The sequence below is a fragment of the Rhinopithecus roxellana genome, chromosome 2 (genome assembly GCF_007565055.1).
Source record: "Rhinopithecus roxellana isolate Shanxi Qingling chromosome 2, ASM756505v1, whole genome shotgun sequence".
Classification (NCBI taxonomy): domain Eukaryota; kingdom Metazoa; phylum Chordata; class Mammalia; order Primates; family Cercopithecidae; genus Rhinopithecus; species Rhinopithecus roxellana.
In genome coordinates this window covers 101,318,686-101,339,135 of record NC_044550.1, presented here as the reverse complement: position 1 = coordinate 101,339,135, position 20,450 = coordinate 101,318,686, and the positions used below count along the sequence as shown (strand labels likewise).

General features: G+C 36.3%; 1 pseudogene; it reads left to right on the top strand.

Moving 5' to 3' along the window:
• Positions 1-735: 735 nt before the first annotated feature.
• LOC104662884 overlaps positions 736-20,450 on the top strand; it is a 43,922-nt pseudogene continuing 24,207 nt past the window's right edge.

The following is a 20,450-nucleotide window of genomic DNA, read 5'->3' as shown; positions in this document are numbered from 1 at the left end:
TTTTGTGTACTCCGAGCTCACTTTATAATTTGTTTTGTGGTTACTGTCCTAGTTTGTTTTCTGTTGTTTATAACATACCTTAAACTGGAAAATTTATACGGAAAACGAATTTATTTCTTACAGTAATGGAGGCTGAGAAGTCCAAGGTTGAGCGATGACATCTGGTGAGAACCTTCTTGCTGACGAGCACTCTCTTTGTATTTTTAGTAGAGACGGCGTTTCACCATCTTGGCCAGGCTGGTCTTGAACTCCTGACCTTGTGATCCACCCGCTTTGGCCTCCCAAAGTCCTGTGATTACAGGCGTGAGCCACTGCACCAGGCCCCAATCACTTCTTAAATGCCCTGCCTCTCAATACTGCCATATTGAAGATTAAGTTTCAACATGAGTTTTAGAGGAGACAAAAACTCAAACCGTCGCAGTCATGGTTTGAACACAGCAGTCATGATTTATGTTCTCAGTTACCCCTGTCAGCTGTATCAGTAATGGTCAGTGGAGAAGTCTCTCAGGAAGAAAACTTATAAATATTAATTATTACATTGTAATATTGGAAGAAGAGTTTTCTCTCTTTTATATCCTGTTATAGCTCCTTAAATGATGTTGATATTTAATATAAATTCTCTATATTTGATATATAAAAATGAATTAAACATGTGTTAAATCAAAGAAGGCCAGTAGATCATACACAGGAGACACTGCAAAGGCTTTAGTTTCCATAAATATTCAGGAGATCGAAATGGGAACAAGTCAATCTGAGGCCTTTTTGCTGATGAGCGACCACCTTGACTCCCTCATGGAGACAAAGGTGTGCTAGGTCATGTGAAATCCCTTTCCAGTGGTTCTCAGAGCACTGAACTGAGAGAAATGAAAGAATCCCAATCCAAGGGCTCTACTGGGAATGAATTATACATTGTAAATACTGATTAATTTATAGTTATTATAAATCATAGGTACTTGTCCTCATAGTAAGAGTTGATTGGTGTGATAATCTGCAAGATGAAGTTCTCAATCATATGGTTAATAATTGTCCTTGATTAAATGAAGATTAATTTTGATCAGGTAAGTGAAGTAAATATGATTAGAAGCAAACTCACAAAACAGTGATCAGACTTTATTTTTAAAGAGACACAAGGAAGTTTTTAGAGCATTGAGACTAAATTCAACCAGGTATGTTCATTCGGATATTGCTATTGAAAATAAATGAGATTGTGTATGTTTCTGAAAGTTGCAACAGAAGCATTTATCATGTTTTCATAAATAATTGTAATGGGCAGCTTATTTTACAGAACATAATAATTGGTCTAATTATTCCAACAGAGACTTAATGAAACACTAGATTTTCAGGCAATATTAGGTGAAAGGATTTATACACAAAAGTCATTTTGGTATAACTAGCTAATGCAAAATGATCTGAAAAGGGAAGGAGACACTTATTGTGGCTATGGATGGTTTTTCACAGCTAAATACTGACAAAAGAGACAAAAAAAAAAAAAAAATCCCTCATGTGATTGGTGGCCTACAGTGGAGTCTCCCTGTGTTAGTTTACTAGGGCTTCTATTAAAAAAATGTGCAGGAAACGGAGTCTAAATAGTAGAAACTCATTTTCTCACAATTTTGGAGGACACAAAGCTGATAAGAGGTGTCAGTGGGGTTGGCTTCCTCTGAGACCTCTCTTTGGCTTGGAGGACACAAAGCTGATAAGAGGTGTCAGTGGGGTTGGCTTCCTCTGAGACCTCTCTTTGGCTTGGAGGACACAAAGCTGATAAGAGGTGTCAGTGGGGTTGGCTTCCTCTGAGGCCTCTCTTTGGCTTGTAGATTGCCATCCTCTCCCTAAGTCTTCATTTGGTCTTTCTTCTGAATGTAGCTGTGCTCCTATTTTAAAATAAGAATTTTTAAAAATAAGAATTTAAAAAATATACTTTACATATAAAAATATTTTATATATTTTAAAAAATCCTATTTTTATAATATATAAAAATCCTATTTTTATAATATATAAAAATCCTATTTTTATAATATAAGGATGCCAGATTAGGGCTCTCTATAATGACCTCTTTTAAACTTAACTACTTCTGTGTCCAAATATAGGCACATTCTGACATAATGGTGGTTAGACATTCAACATATAAATTTTGAGAGAACACAATTTAGCACATAATGCTCTACTTCCAAAAAAAAACAAAAACAAAAAAAACCTTTATATCCTTTTAACATTATCCCATTCAATTTGAAAAGCATCTGAGTTTACTTGTATAAAAAGAACTATGCTAGTCTCTTAGAATGGAAATGTGATAAAACAATTGGATTCTGCCTTCAGTGAGATGTCTCTGAAGAAATAAAAAAAAAAAATCTTTTAATTTCAAAGTCATATTAATTTTAAAACAGAAGTCCATAACAGGTAGAAACACTTTGAGAAGAGATTTAACTTGAGTACAAGATTTTATGGAAAGCATCACATGTAACATTTACTAGGTTTCTAAGAACGTTTGTATTTTTCTGGGTTGCTACAGAAGGGGAGACTTTCAAGACCATGTAAGCAAACTTTGCAAAACAAGAAATGTACAACAAAATAAAAATTCCAACCCATTGCAGTATGCTTGGCGTAACTGCTTTCCACAAAGGGGACGTAGAAATAAATGAGGCATAGGAGAATAGGTAGTCTTACATAGAAGAATCTCATAATATTTATGCAGAGGGAAACAAAGCCAGTGACAACAACAAAAAGACACTTGTCTATTATTTCATTTTATACAATTCTAGGAAATTCAAGCCGATCTATAGAAGAATGAGAAAATGTGGGAGGGGACATCAAACAGACCTATTCATATTATCGAGTGTGATGAGGATTTCAAAGATGTATACACATGTCAAAACTGATCAAATTTTCCACTGTAAATGAACGCAGTCTGTTAATTATGTTTTTCAATGCTTCTAGATTCTTACTTCCATATTCTTACTTACATTCTTACTTTATTATATACATAATATATTACATATATTCTTATATTAAATATATAGAGAGAGATGTTTAAATCTTTGACTATAATTGTTATATTGGCAACAATAATGTGCCTCACAGACATCCAGTCACGGAGAACTTGATGGACCAGGAGCCCCAGCTGCTTTGCCCTGAAATCCGTTGCTTCATTTGTGCCAAGGCTGTGATTCCCACGGGCTGCTCCTTGTCAATGGCTGAGTGAAACAAGGTTAAGGGAGGATTATTTCTGAAGGACAAAGAACTTCTCTGACTTCCACATTTTGCTAACAACTTCCTGATAGTGTTGCTAGATTTTTCTTAGACTATGCAGCTATCTAACATTTTTTCGCCCAACTTTCCTTGTATCTCTCACTCACTCAGGTTCAGACTTGCATTGTAACCTATTGTTCCCCCCAGCCTTTTCTTGTTGGCTCTATTCTTTCTTTCACAGCTGTTTTCTGTAGTTAAATTTGTTCATGTTTATTTCTACTTCTTACAGATCCAAACTAGCCTAAGTGAACCAAAAGTGGTCCGAGAAAACAGATGGTAAGGCGGGAATTTTGGAGTGGCTCACCTATCCCATGGCAAGTGAAGAAGACATTGTCTTGGTTGGTTTATGGGACACAGATAGTCTCTAGTGTCAGGGAGTGGCTCAGTTGGAAAAAATTTCACCAGTAGTGACCTGGAAAAATATACTTATAGAGAAGGATGCTTTGGCTGGAGCAATAACACAGGCATCTGAAAAATACAAGGAAATAATTTCTACAAGGATGGTAGATTTAAGTGGTTACCCATGTATTGTAGGCTACCATGAAGAAGGATAATGACAGAATTCTTAAGCAGTTAATATCTGAGTGAGAGTCAGAGAACTCCTGAGTGATAGGTTACAAAGTGTCCCTTATTTGTATAATGAAAGTGTATAGGGAGGTTAGTGGCAGGTGGAAGACTCTAATGTAGCAGAAGTCCAGAGATATTTGAATGCTCATTCATGGCAGTCTGATAAGTGAATGTGTGTGTCCTAATAAGGAAAACTTGGATATCAAAATGTAAGATGCAGACATTTGGAGGGATGCTTCCGAGAATATCTATCCTTCTCTAAAAAGAGCTGCATCTTCCACTGGGCTGGAAGATGCTGCATAAATCTTTCTCTGGCAAGGCAATATGAAACTCTTCAGAGGTTGACCCCACCTATGTCCAGATTGTCTGCTTGATACCTAGGATGAAATCGCAGCATAACCAAACTAGCCATGTGTTGGGCTTCATAAAGGAGGCCAAATTAAATAATTGCCATAATTAGCTGACTGATCCTAAGTCACTGGGAGATTCATCTTGGAATTTATTGGTTTTTGAGGGTGCCTGATAAACGGGAACTGGAGTGTAAGACTAGATAAGAAAGAATGTATTGACTTGAGAGTGTTTCCTTGGGATATATAATTTAACATCTAGTAAGAATTCCAGAGAATATGACAAACTTGCTGCCAAGTGTCATTATTAGCAATGTGATTTAAAAATGTCTAAATCTCTCCCAAATGGGAATGCCTCAGTTGTCATGACTGATGGTGGAGAAACAAGTGAGGAGGCTGAGAGAGATGGGCTGCTGGATTGGATGTAATATGTAATATGGATGTAATATGCAATGGTCTCCAAAGTGCTGCCAGAGTGTTAGTTTCCATGGAAAGTCTCAGAGGACACATAGTTCACAAAGACCATCAGAGGTGAGGGTGGGCGGTGACAGTATCACTAAATTATTTGATATTGACCCTGAAGACCATGGGTAATAGAAAATGAGGCTGTTTATATCTATTAGGATGAAGTGGATTCCTTCATGCCCATTAATAATAAAGGCCCATGGTGACGCTTACTGCTGGCATCCAAGAGACTAGAATTTCCATGATGACTGCCAAAGTTAGAAATGGGGCCAAAGGAATTTGACCAATACCGTTGTCCCTAGAGGCAAAATGGTTGAACAGGCAACAAATTTGCTACTTAACATCTATAACAACAATGACAAAAAGATTGGAGAATCAGAGATCTGAAGGTAATTGCCTAATTAAAAAGCCACAACTCTGTTCAGATCATAGAGCTGAGATGATATTTAGAACCTGAACCCACTTATCAAAAGTAGGAATGGGTCTCTGGAACACAGGGCTCTGTAACACCACTGCAAGACTATATTGTGACAAGTCCCAATTTCTTTTCCAAAAGGATCTATAACCATTTACTTGACTGATGGTACACTGAGACAAAGAGAATACACAGACAGTTCAAGGACTCTTAGACCCATTACAAATGGATGTTGATACCCCAGGACTCATATGATTATCACAGCCCTGTGTTGCATTGGGGCTCACTGGGACTAGGTAATAATAGAGTTCTGGCAAAAGTCAGTCTCACAATGGGTCTGACTATCCACCCAATGGTCCTGTTCCCAGTTTCCATCTACATGTTTGGAAATGATATGTTTGGTAACTGGAGTAATTGGCACATTGGATCTCTGATCTGTGGTGGAAAGGCTATCATGATGGGGAAGATTAAAAAGAAGCCTATAAAACTGCCTCCTCTTTCCAACCCACAACCAAGATAGTAAATCAAAAGCAGTATCATATTCTTGTTGGGGAAGGTAGTGGAGGAGATAAGTACCAATATTAAAGAAATAAAGGATATAGGTGTGGTTGTCTATCATTTATCTCCATTTAATATGTCAGTTTAGCTACTGTAAGCCAAATGGAGTCTGAAGAATGCCTATAGCCTACAGAAGACCTAACAGGGCAGGAGTTCTGAATACACAGGCTCTGCAAGATGTCATGTCATTTCTTAATTAATATTTGTAGCATACAGACTTTGAGTTGATGAATGTGCTCTTTTCCATTTCAAATATAAGAGGACCAGAAGCAGTTTGCATTTAACATGGAAGGGACAACAGTATTTATTTATAGTTTTGCCTCAAAACTATGTTAAGTGTTCTACCCTCTGTCATAATATAATCCAAGTAGATCTGGACAACCTGAACAATTCACAGAACATAACACTGATTCATTACATTAATAGCATGACCTTTTTACATAGAACAAACAAGAGGTGGTTAGTATGTTAAAAGTCTTGGTGAAAAATGTACACCTCAGAAGATAAGAGATACAGTCTACACTCAGGGACTAGCCACGTTAGTGATGTTTTTAGGAATCAAGACAATGCTAGAATACCTCATGCAAAGAGAAATAAAGCTTATTGCAACTTAAATTCCCTACCACAAGGAAAGAAACATGGCACCTTTTACCCACTGGATTAGAGGTGTATCATATTTCTCACATGGGGTCACCACTTTGACTTATATACTGGAATTATATGGAAAGCTGACAATTTTGAGGGTGCCTTCTAGTAGGAGGGGATTTTTGTTTTGCAGAAGTTCCAAGTCACTGTGTTTCCATTTCTGCTGTCTGGACCATACAATCCAGCAGACCATGTCACAGTGGAGGAGACAGTAAGGATAAAAGAGGGAATGATGGGGTTGTTGACAAGCTCGTGAAATAATCTGATTGCATGTCTTTGAAATTCTGGAGTAGTTTTATGCCATCTGCAACAATTACACACCTTTTGAGAAACAGCTGTTGGCATGTTACTGAGACCACGTATTTGACCATAGGATGCCAAGTAACTATGTCTAGGACTTCTCACTGTGAGCTAGATTCTGTCAAGCCTGTAAACTCCTAAAGTCATATGAACCCAGTAGCAGTCCATAGTAAGATGGAAATGTTACACGCAGCCTCAAACCTGAGTAAGACCAGAAAGTATGAGTGAGCTGCATTAGCAGGTTTCTCAGACCCCCATGTCACTTATCACCATTGCATGCATACTCCTGCCTGGGCGTATGCTATATAGGAAGGCCTATATGACCACCTGAAAGATGAGGAACAGTCTAAGTAGTGTTTATAGCCAAGTTAGCTCAGAACATGAATGCAACCTGAAGAGGGACAACAACTGCATTACAGCTACATTTGGGGGCAAACTTGAAAGAGGGTGGAAAAAAAAAAAGTATTTCTAATGAGTAGAACTGTAAGTTGTGCACCTGTTCATCCCTTTATAAGACAGAAGAAATGTCCCATGTTGAGCTTATATACAAACCCATGGACAGGAAAGAACTAGAAAGGTAAAGATAAGGCCATCTAGGTTAGATCCTGTTCATATACTATGGCAGAGGATAAAGTTTGTTGTGTCACATGTTAACTCAACTCATACAAGAAAACATCAACTGTGAAGAAGTTACTTGACAACCAAATAGACAAAATGAGTCAGACAATACATGTAAGCTGATCTCCGTCATCAGTCACTGCAGAATCGGTACAACAGGTCATGCTGTCAGAAAGGGAGGTTACTTATGGGTCCGACAGCACAGACTTACTAAGGCTGATGTAGCTACTACTATTTCTGAATAACCAACTTCGCAGCAAGAGACCAACATTGAGCTCTTAACGTGGCATTGTTTCTCAAGGATCTCAACTACTTACTTAGTGGTAAGTAGATACCTCATTCCCTTTCTATAGTAGGTCACTTGGCTTGTCCTTAAGGGGAAGGATTTCAGGTGGGATTTGCTTTTTCTACACACAGACTATGTGTAAGAGCCCTACTATCCTAGGGCTTTAGGAAGACCTGATGCACAGACAATCCTGAGAAATATGACATCTGACTAGGGGACCTATTTAACACTGAAGAAGGCATGAGGGGTAGGCATAGGACCCATAGGACCCACTGATCATATTAGTACTGTACCATCCTAAAGAAGTCAACCATATAGAACACCAGAATGGCTTTCTAAAGGTGCAAATAAAGCATCAGCTCAGAGAAAACTCTGACATGATGAAGTGCCATTCTTTGTGGCACAATATATTTAATAAGGAGGAGATTACTATATGGTACTGTGTCTCCCATAGGAAGGACAAATGCATGGAACTGGGAACCAAGGGTTGGAAAAAGTGGTGACTCCCTTACCATATACTCCATTGGAAAACCCCCCAGTGACTCACCAGGGACTATTTTTTCCCATCTTCTTTATGGATTCTGCAGAAACGGAGGTCTTGCTCACAGTGACGCATTCTTGTTAGGTGGTCCAATAATGGGCCCACTGAATTACAAGTTATGTCTACCAGGGCACTTTGAATTCTGTGTACCATCGGGGAGAAGAGGAATCACCACACTGACAAGGAGGAAGAAGAGCAGTTTTAAAGAGTGGGAAGAGGGAGGAGTATTTGTGAAACCCAGGAGATCCTGCTTACCAATCCCATGCTTCATTGTAAGTGTAAATGGGCAGGTACTACAGACTGAGAAGTGTATGATAATAAAGGATTACAATTTCCTCAATGAAATTAAGATAGGCCACCAAAACATGCCAAAGTAGTAGCTGAGAATAAGAGGAAATTTAGAATGGAACTTTAGATTAGATAGTGGAGAAAGGAGAGAGAAAAGCCTCAATATCAATTGTGTTGATGAAGGTGTAGTTTATTCCACTAACTTTCTTCTTTCAAATTTTACCTGATGAAATATGCACAGGAACCACAGTGTTGCTGCCACAAATCCTTTTTGGATAAGTAGATCTGTGTGGCAAAATGGTTCAACTGGATTGATCAGTGTGTAACCAGTGTGAATGAACCGTGTAGATCTCTGATTTTCGGGAGTTTAATTAACCAAGGGCCCCAGGTGCTGAACTACATAATGGATTGTTGTCATCCCCATGGGCTAGCCAATGCTGTGTGGCAGAAATAGTGAGCATTACAATTTTTGGAAAATATTGGACTTATCTGATGGCCTGTCTGAATTTTCCATAAGCTACAAGTTATTTCAAGATGCTTTCACACAAACTTTATCCCATTCTCCACACTCAAGCTCAAACACAAGTCAAGGTCTGATGCTTCTTTCAGTCTTCCCTGGCCTGATGCACATGTCTTTGATAGAAGTTTTTCCAAATATGATTCTTATATGTTTAATATCGTTTTGCTATTTGCTTCTCAGAAAACAGTTGTAATTTTATCTTGAGTTTTCCTAGACTTCGCCCCTCATGTATTTTGAAGCTCTGCTACTAGGTGAATAAATATTTAGGATTTTTGGTCCTTTTAATAATTTGACACAACATTATGACAATGTCCCTTTTTATCCTAGGTAACAATATTTGCTTGAAATCTACTTTGACCAGATTTCTCTTCATTACTATGTCTATATTGATTACTTAATTTGTGATATATTTTTGTCTTTTTATTTAGAGTGGGCTGCTTGAAGAAAGCATATAATTGGGTCTTACTTTTGAATTCAATATGACTATTGATGACTTTTATTTGAAGTACTTGGTCCATATATATAAAATTAGTATTGACATAGATTGAAACTACCATCTTGGTATTTTCTTTCTCTATTTGTTTCATCTGCAATTTCCCCTTTTCCTCTCTTTTCTGCCTTCTTTTTGAATATTTTTAAATCATTCCCTTTCATTTATTTTACAGGAATATGTATAAAGATATTTTGTTTGCCCTTTTTCATTGTTGCAATAGTTGATAGTTTTAAAACTTATTGAAGCCTTACTTAAAACAATATTGTATTACTCAGTGTATAATATAAAAACCTTCTAATGCTGCAATTCCATTTTCCTTCACCTGATCTTCTGGTATGGTTATCACATATTTCACTTCTTTAAATTTATGTTACAAATCTCATAATGCATTATTATTTTGTTTTTAAATAATTTATTATAATTTAAAGATATTTTTAAACTAGGAAAAGTATTTTATGTTTACAGGCATATTTGGCATTCATGGAGCTTTGCCTTCCATTCTGTGAATCCAGATTTCCATCTGGTATCATTTTCTTCTGCTGAAGAACTTTTTAAATTTTATTTTTTTAAGTGACAGAGTCTTGCTTCGTCACTCAATCTGACATTCAGTGGCACAGTCATGGCTCACTGTAACCTCAAACGCCTGGGCTCAAGGATCCTCCCATCTCAGACTCCCAAGTAGCTGCTCTGCAGATATGTGCCACTTCCTGACTACTTTTTAAAAAGAAATTTAGAGACGGGGTCTCGCTATGTTCTCAGGCTGATCTCAAACTACTGGGCTCAAGCAAGCCTCTGATCTCAGCCTCCCGGGTAGCTGGGGTTACAGGTATGAGCCACCTTGTCATACTACTGCTAAAGGAAATTCTTTAAACATTTCTTGTAGGATAGGTCTGCTGATGATGAATTATTTTATATTCTTTATAACTTAAATAATGGTTATTTTGCATTCATTTTTAAAGATGTTTTCACTGGATACAGAATTTTAGGTTACAGGACTTTTATTTTTCACAGTATTTTGAAATAATACTCCACTCTTCTCACTAAAAAAATTTAAGTCAGCTGCTATTGTCATATTATACTCTATGTATAATGTGTCATTTTCTTTCTGAATCTTTTTAAGATCTGACTCTTTATTATTATAGTATACAATCCAATTATGCGCATTGCTGTGTTATCATTATATCTCTTATGCTTGGGATTTTTGAAATTCTTGTATCTGTGGGGTTAGTTTTCAGCAAAGGAGAAAAATAATATATATCTTATTTTCTAAATGATTTTTCTGTCCCCCCTTCTTTGGTGGTTATCCTTACACTTGCATTCATCTTCCTGATATCTATCACTATTGCGATCACTATTGGTCTGTTATTTGTTTTCCATCTTTATTCTCACTATCTTTCAGTTTGGATAGTTTTTAGTAGTCTGTGTACAAGTTCAGTGATCATTTCTTCTGCAACATTTAAACTTCTTTTCATCATGTTTTATTTTAGATTTTTTTATCTCTAGAAGCTCAATTTGTGTCTCTTTTATATATTCTATACATTTTTTAAACATGTTTATAGGAAGATCTATTTTTTAAACACATGGAATATATTTATAATAATCCTGTTAATGCCCTTGTCAATAAATCCTACCATATGCTTCATTTTTGCACCTGCTTCTATTGATTGATTTTTCTCTGCCATTTAGGTCATACTTTCCTACTTATTTGTTTCTCTGATATATTCTTTAAAGTTTCCAAAACATCATTATGCTTATTCACAATTTCTTAAAATCATAGAAGTGATATATGCTCATGGTAAAATAAAGTACATAAATGCACAAAGCAAAAAGTCAAAGATTTCTTGAACGTATCAAAAATATGACTTTCTAAAAAAACAAAAAAATTAAGAATTTATTTTTTACTCCATGGTATATCATGGAAATATTTATAGTAGCATGTTTTTATTATATTTGGCTGTTATAAATAATTTTATTACAACGCAAAGTGCATATGAGCAAATACATGTTTTGAAGGAAAAGAGGCCAGAGTTCCCTCTCATTGGGTGTCTGAGCACTTACAATACTTACCAGTTACTCAGAAACTTTCCATTCTACTTAACTTAGGGAGTGAGAAGGCAAATTACCCAGCATTGCTCTCTGCAAGAAGAGGAGGTTAAAGCATATAACTTTAATGATCTGGCAGGTTATCACCCTGAGGATTATCTTCTCTCTCCCCATGCAAAAGTGACCACTATCCTGACTTCTAATATCATAGTTTAGTTGCTATTTTTTAAAGTTTATATAAATAGAATGACACATTATCTACTCATCAGCTTCTGGCTTCTTTTACTGAGTATTTTGTTGAGTGTTTCATGTGTGTGGCTTGTATGTACTAGTCGTCTTCCATGCAATGATGTTGTATTATTATATTTTGTAAAATGTATATATTCACTCTTCTGTTGAAGAATATTTGGTTTACTTCTAATTTTTGGCTGTTGCTTATAATGCTGCTAGAAACATTCTTATAACTCTTTTAATGCAGATATATAGATATAGATATAGATAGATATAGATATAGATATAGATATAGATTGGGTTCCTTCTCATGATTATTGCTTTTTTATTGTTATACTTTAAGTTCTAGGGTACGTGTGCACAGTGTGCAGGTTTGTTACATACATATACATGTGCCATGTTGGTGTGCTGCACCCATTAACTCGTCATTTACATTAGGTCTATCTCCTAATGCTATACCTTCCCCTTCGCCCCTCCCCACAACAGACCCTGGTGTGTGATGTTCCCTGCCCTGTGTCCAAGTGATCTCATTGTTCAATTCCCACCCATGAGTGAGAACATGCGGTGTTTGGTTTTCTGTTCTTGCGATAGTTTGCTGAGAATGATGGTTTCCAGCTGCATCCATGTCCCTACAAACATTATTGCACAAAATTTTCCAAAGGAGCTTTATCTTTTTACTGTCCTTCAGTAGTTTGCAATGGTCTTAGCTGTTCTGCATCTTTACCAATATTGAGTATGTTCAATATTTTAAACTTTATATTATTGTTGAGTATGCATTTTTTTTCTGATAACTATTGAGGTTGAGCATTTTTTCTGAAGTTTATTAGTCATTTGAATACTTTATTTGAAGGGCATGTTGATGTCACTGGACCATTTTAAATTAACAGTTAACCCTTGAACAATGCAGGGTTATGGGCACGAACCTCCCATGCGGCTGAAAATCTGTGTATAAATTACTCTCCAAAATAGCTACTAATAGCTTACCAATAACATTAACAGTTGATTAGCACCTATGTTGTATGTTATAAATGTTACATATTGTATTCTTATAATAAAGTATGCCAGAGAAAAGAAAATGTTATTAAGAAAACCATAAAAAGAAAAAAACATATTTAGTATGATTAAGTGGAAATGAATCATCATTCGTTTGATGAAACATAAATGATTTCATCCTCATCATCTTCAAATTGAATAGGCTAAGAAAGAGGGGGAAGAGAAGGAGGAGGAGGTGGTCTTGCTTTCCTAGGAGTGGCAGAGTTTGAAGAAGTGGAGGAGGTGGAAGGGGAAACAGGAGAGGCAGGCACACTCAGTGCAACTGCTGCAATAGTCTGCCTGTAAGTAGAGGCACACATTTCAAACCTGTGTTGTTCCACAGCCAAGTGTATTTACGTATTCTGGAAAAATCCTTGGTTAATATTATGTTTTTAAAATATTTTATTTTATCCTTTTCCTCTGTCTCTCTTATTCTCTCTCAATGGTGTTTTTGCTGAACAAGGTTCTTAATATTAGTATAGTTTAATTTGTCCACATTGTACTTGTTAAAATTATTTACTTATAAATAGTGTTTTTGTTTCTTCTATAATACTTATTTTAAACAAATATTTAAATTTGTTATCTACTTGTAATTGATTTTTATATATAGCATGACTTTTAGAACATGACTCGTTTTTTCATTATCAATTTTCTATTGACTAGAATTTTATAATGTATGAGATTTCAGCATGTTTCTGGCCAGAGAGAAAGGCTGGAAGACACTAACTAAAACTGTATAATAACACTTTTCTACAAGACAAAAAAGCATTTTTGGAATATAGGTGTAAACATTAGCAATAAGGAGGAAAAACATAACATTTCAGATCTCACTCAGCTAATAAAATAGAAACAGAATCTGTTAGACCAGGTGAAATACAACAGTATGTAAACAATATATTACATGTTTTCATATAGCAACTCTCTAATATCACTGTTCGAATACCATAAAGCTAATTTAATAAAAATATCCACTTAGAATATTCCCTACAAAATTCAATGTTGTGGTCTCATAGATGAAACCACAAATGACAACAAATCAAACCACAAATGAACAAATTGTTAGAAGAACTACTGTAAAATGTGAGATCAGACAGAAATTAAAAGCTTCCTAAGACTAATTTCTATATGAAATAACATTGGTCAAATTAATCTGAGAGTGTCTTTATGTGTTGAAAAACCTTAACATATTTAATATTAAATATTAAAATACAGAGAAAATAAGATTGCATGTGTTCATGTACCATCATCCAGATATAAAAGGCTCTTCTTTAAATACTTTAATTGAAATATCATTTAAAATGTTTTTTTATTTTTGTCAGGTTGCTAATTTACAAATAATCATTTACTTGTCATTGCAACAGTACACATTATAGGTAGGTTGCATTTAGACATATGAACAATTCCCTTAATAAAATGACATTATCGTTCTCCAATAAATGAAAGTAATCTGAAATAGACTTAAACCTGTAAAAATGATAATTGCGGATTGATACTAAATGAACAGTGGACTATGTCATAAATGATGGAATCAATAAGAAGAGTTTAATATTAACATTATATCCACTTTCAAAGGTATAAATTGAGGTTATACAGAGAATTTAATTTGCACAGATTAGTGCATTCTAAGAAACTCAGAGGTTTTTATTACGGCATTTCTGTATATGCATTTCATGAAATTATTGTTTCATTCGGAAAGATCTCTCCATCCAGACATTCCTCATTATCGCACACCATGCTTTGCTTTACCTAAATAAAGCATTAGTCTGAAGGAGGTGGGAAGGTGGATAACATTTCACTCTCCCAACAGAGCCATTCATTAAAGAAACACACAACTATTGGACAGAACAATTATTTACTAGGTGAATAATTAAATTGGAATTTCAAAAATATTGATTTGTGAGAAGAGAGATTTACAGAGAAGAGAAAAATAACAAGAAAGAAGGCAAGTAGCAGGCATTAATAATAAAGATCAAGGCAATGCTTGGGTAAAACAACAAAGTAACATCCTAAAACAATAATTTTACCATCTATGGTTGATTATACATATAAAACCAGTTATGATAGCTTTGTTTATAGGCTGCAGGCTTTGGAGCACCATAAATCCTTAGCAATTTCATTCCTGGTGCCTTTTCTTTCTTCTGCCTTTCGAAATCATTATGCATTTCACATAATTTATATGTATTAAAATAAAGTATATAATGGCTAAATTATTCTAGCATCACTTCAAAGAACTTCCGGAGTAATATACTTGTTTTAGAGATGAGATTAATAAATCCTTTACATTAAGTAATGTCCCTAAGAAATCTCAGGTTTTGCTGCCATTTTAAACATATATATATATATATATATATATATATATATAACATTTTATATTTTATTGCATTTTGAATAAAGTTCATATAGAAATTAAATATCCAAGATATATTTTGGAATTCAGAAATTTTCAGAGTATAGAAAGAGGACATGATGCATACACAGTATATACTGTACACTTTACAGGTCCAGTGAGTTAGGTACTGCAGTTTGTAATAAAAATTCTTAATATTTCTATAAGAAAATGTTTAAATATTCCAACTAAGTAAAATACATACAGCCTACAAATAAACCTTTATTTCTTCAGGTCAGGATTTGAAACTAAATGAGATCAGGTCAGATATACATTTTGCTTCCAAATGAGATACAAAAGACAGATATATTTAGAGCTATTTGTACTTTCTGAAATAGAATACCTTGTGCCAAAACAAATAAAAACAAATAAGCTTATCTTTGCATAAATCTGAGCCTATTTTTTTTACTTATTTCTAAATATAAATTTTCCTATTTATTGTGTAATTATGTTCACTCGACTTCTTTGAACTTGTTTCCTGGTTTATTTTAGTTATCTGAGGAGTTTAATCCTCCTCCATGGAATGTTATTTGTGCAACTACATCTCCCTGAAAAAAATAACAATACAGATAGTACACCATCTCTAACAACAATCAAAATATAAGCTTACCTTTCATGAAGTTATTATTCACTAAGATTTTCAAGTACTTTTGAGTCAGTGCTTATTGAATTCCCTATAGAAAAAAAAGGAAATTTGAAAGGAAAAAATTATTTATTTATTTTATAACAAGAACAGCAAATTTGAGTATGTTGTGTGTATATGTTCATGCATACATGCTTGTGTTTGTATATGTACTTGAGGGGATTTTGTGGAAATATCCTGACACTTTCAAATGTGTTTATATAGAAAATTATGTCATTGAGTTGGCAAATTGTGCCTTGTTCATGTTTACAGGTTGAGTTTCTCAAGGAAGCAAACTCTGAGAGGAACTTTACATACAGGATTGCGATTAGGGAATACTCTATTGAAATTAGTACCTAGGGTAATATTTGGATGAGGAAGTTATTTTTGGCCAAGGGCTAAAGAGAGAAACTCACTGGAGAGTTGTCAGTTGGGGGAATAAATGCTTTCGCTCTGGAAGTCAGGATTTATTTCTTTAAGATAATAAACTTATTTTAGAGTGGGGTCAAGTTGAAAGAGGAAGATTAATAGAATCCATTGCAACCACTGTAAAAGAAAAATAAAAAAGCTGTTTTCTTCTCTACACTCTCACACAACACTTACAACACAAAATGTGTGGACTTTTTTTATACCAAACAATTCTCTAATTATCTGCAGATCCCATCTGATTGGCCTACAATTTAATTTAATTCTTATACTACCTACCTGGTGTTAGCATGAGATACAAGTTACTAGCTCAGTCTCACAAAACCACCCTCATTTCAGATGCCAATCACAAGTCTAGGTCTCCCTTCTGACTTCTGATCCACTGGCTATACATCTGAGTTTTCCACAACTCCCCCCAGGGTTTGATAATTTGCTAGCTTGGCTGCCAGAAAGAAGAAAAACGGTAACTTACTAGATTACTGGTTAATGATAAAAGACTGTTTAATAAAAGTTATAGGAAGCCAGTGTTTTGGACTAAGCTCCTGTACTTGGCCTCCATAGACCAGACTAAAAACCAAAATGGAGTCACCTGTGTTAAAGTGCCACATCACCAAACTGAAGCTAAGTTGTTACGTAACCTTTTGAGAAATCAGGAAACATAACAACAAATTTCCTAAACAGGCCAGATTCAATCTTCCATAGGTGTAATAATGAAGTCCCCTCTACTTTAATCATTACGTAAAGAAGTAGCCTAAGGCCGGGCGCGGTGGCTCAAGCCTGTAATCCCAGCACTTTGGGAGGCCGAGACTGGCGGATCACAAGGTCAGGAGATCCAGACCATCCTGGCTAACACGGTGAAACCCCGTCTCTACTAAAAAATACAAAAAAAAAACTAGCCGGGCGAGGTGGCGGCGCCTGTAGTCCCAGCTACTCAGGAGGCTGAGGCAGGAGAATGGCGTGAACCCGGGAGGCGGAGCTTGCAGTGAGCGGAGATCCGGCCACTGCACTCCAGCCTGGGTGACAGAGCGAGACTCCGTCTCAAAAAAAAAAAAAAAAAAAAAAAAAAAAAAAAAAAAAAAAAGAAGTAGCCTAAAGCCACCTGATGCTAACTAGTTATTTTTCTAGGGTTCTCTCTCCCTGCTCCTGCCTTGCAAGGAAAGTAACTTTGAAATGATCAATCTGCTTTTTGTTTTTTATTTCTTCTCTCTTCAGTGCTTTCTGTCTACAAAAATCAATCATCTCTGCCCAACTTGTTGGAATACTTAGTCAATTTCATGAAACAAAGTGTTGCCCCTGATTCTAGTCACAATAGAGGCAATTGATATCTTTAAACTTGTGATCTGAGACAACAAACTGGATGCCCCTGTTTAAACTTAGATGGACACAAACGTTAAGGAAACAAAGTTATCTGTTGAGAATACAGGCCTGGCTGACAAAGCAAATTTCTAAATTTCTGGAGCTAAACACCCTACCAATAGGCACTCTGATTGGAGAGAGGGGTGGCCTTACAAATTCTTTTCCGATAAGCTACTGCAGAACTTAGGCCAGTTTCAGCCACCTTATAGAGGCTGTGCACAGATAATCTTTTTGTCCTATAGTCTACGTTTTGGAAACCACCTTTGCAAATGTTGCAGTGGTAAAGGAAATCTGACATAACTGACTCCATCTTGCTTCTACCAGGCTAAATTGCTTTTATTCCTTCTTGTATGGAGGCCATGATAGTTCCTCCTTAGGCCGATCCCCTCCTTTATAAAAAAATTAAAACTGCATTTGTAAAGACTAACAAAAGGTCACAGGGTTAGAATCATGGTAAGGGCTTGAACTTTGCTAAGCAAATACCTGCCATGGCTGAGCTTGCTTTTCTATAAGTTGCTTACTGCTCCGGAGTCACGTAACCAAGGGGGCACAAGTTATAACTTCCTTAACTACTTTTGTAGATAACATCACTATTGCCAAACTTAAAGAACTGGTCTTTGAGATATATTTCAGATATAGCATTTCAGCAGACCAAGAGACATCACCTGTTCCTGAGATCCTCTCCCAGGAATTGATTCAGTTGCGGGAAGACGGTGAAGATACCCATGTGATTTCATCCCCAATCAATAAATTGTTTTAGTTCTCTAGATCCTTATCGACCAAAGTTCCCTTAGAAAATCCTAGCCTCAAAATTTTCGAGACAGATTTGAGAAATAGTTCCTGTTCTTTCCTTTGACTGCTCCTGTGATTATTAATCTCTTTCTTTGATGCAATGCCCACTGTTCCCAGTGCATTGGTTTTTCTGGGCACTGGGCATTGGGCTGTGACATTTTGATGTAAAGAACCAAATTTCACCTCATTTTAATGATAAAATCCAACTCCAAAGTGGACCTGAGATGCATGTTATGTATTTTACTTGTTTACCCCATCTGCATGTACTTGATCCACCTCCTAAAGGTGTATAGCTTTTGCCCAAAACCTGCCAAATGTGTGTGATACAGATCCTTTGAGGCATAAAATCCAACCTGTCCTTCCCCTCTTTGAGGAGAGAGAAACTTGGGTCCATACTGGAGGCTTTCTCTTACCAGAGGGTCAGTATTACTCTTTTCTACTGTTTAGTCATCCTGGTGGTCTTTCAGATGACAAACTAAATTTATTGTAATTTTGCCTTTTGACAAAGTTAAAACTCAGGAACAACCAGATGAAAGAGACACATAGGGCAAGGTATGAGGGAGAAGTGCACCCCCCTCTCAACATCTCCAGGTATTCATCAACCCAGAAGCTCTCCAAACTCTTTTGCTTAAGGATTTTATGAAGGCTTCATCACAAAGACATGATTTACTAAGTCATTGGCCATTGGTGATTAAACTTAACCACTATCCCCTGTCCATTTCTTGGAAATGTGTCTGGAGTGGGGCTGAAGTTTCAACCCTCTAATGACATGTTTAGTTTCCCCAACAATCAGCTTCTCCATCCTTGGGGAGTTTTGAAAGTTACTTTGTTAACACAAACTCAGGTATGATTGAAAGGGGATTGTTATGAATAACAAAAGATGCCCCTTTCTCCTTTACAGCTCCAGAACTATTTCAGGAACTGGGGACAAGAACCAAATATTTCACAAAAGATGCTCCAATTGCTCTTAGGACATGGGAATTTACCATGGTTTTAGGAATTCTGGCCAGGAACTTGAGATCAAAAACCAAAATATATATCTCTTTATATCACAGTGTTACATCTTGCTTCTGTAGCAGATTTTGGGAGGTTTAAACTGGTATTTATTATCCCCCTCCTTCATCCCAAATTTCTTCTTCCCCTTACCCCTGGATGACACTTGTTAGCACCTGAGATAACACCACTGGATGACACCTGGCTTACCCGATTGGGTGAAATAACACTAACCCCTAAGAAGTCTGAGTCCCTATGTGCCATGACTTTCTCAAGTTGTGGCTATTGGACTTGTCCATTTATAATCAAGATAGGACAAATAAGTATTAGGGGACACCTCAAAAGATCTGCGAGTTATGAAAGTCCTTCTTCCCTGCTTTCATTGTATGAAGAATTCTACTTGTTCCCAATGATCAGAACAAATTATTTCCACCGAGATTTTTGACTCTTTTTCAAGTCTGCTAGTGTTTTGGCATCAGGAGTTCAAAATGACGAGACAGTAGCTTACCTGACGGTTTAATAAAACTCTTGCTCTGCCCCCTGTTACAAGCATCTTTGATCTAGGAAACAGTACCTCTAAGCCCATGGGGGCTACAGTTACAGTGATGAGAAAGAAAAATAAGAGGGATACTGGGATTAATGGTAAGAGGTCCACTCCTGCTTTCACCCTTCTACCTATTGGTGACAAAGCCATTCTTTACTATAGTAGGCCACGAGCTTTTAGATCATATGGTATATTATGAAACCAGTAGATCACATATCATGTGCCCACTGCCATACCTTCTTTCCTAAAGAGTAGATTTTATAGTTTAATGTGATGTTATGTAGAATCTCATGTTAGATATATTCAAACTTTTAAGCCCCTGGATAATGCAACAGTCAAGGCCCTAGATATAGAAAAGGCACACTTGTGCCCAGAATAGATGTAGACTCAGTCAGTATGAATTCCTGCCCTTTCCAGAGTGGTTGGCTAAAAAAAGTCAACTTTCCACCAAGTGGCTGGTTGGTCTCCTTCAGGAAAGGTGCCATATTAAGAGACGCATTGGTCTCTGTTGCTAGCAGGCTAGAGTCAGTTACTAGGTCAGCTTTAGTGAGTGGGAGTCTGTGCTGTTAAGCTCATGCTTAGCTTCAGTTTCTGTTATTATAGCTGAGTTATTCTGTCTACTTAGGTATTTAGTAGCTCTTCTGTTGTGAATCATTTCTGGTGGGCATTGGGATGACACACAAAGATTTTGACACCTTGTATCTACTCCCATAAGTTCGTGCATGTGTCATCTGTG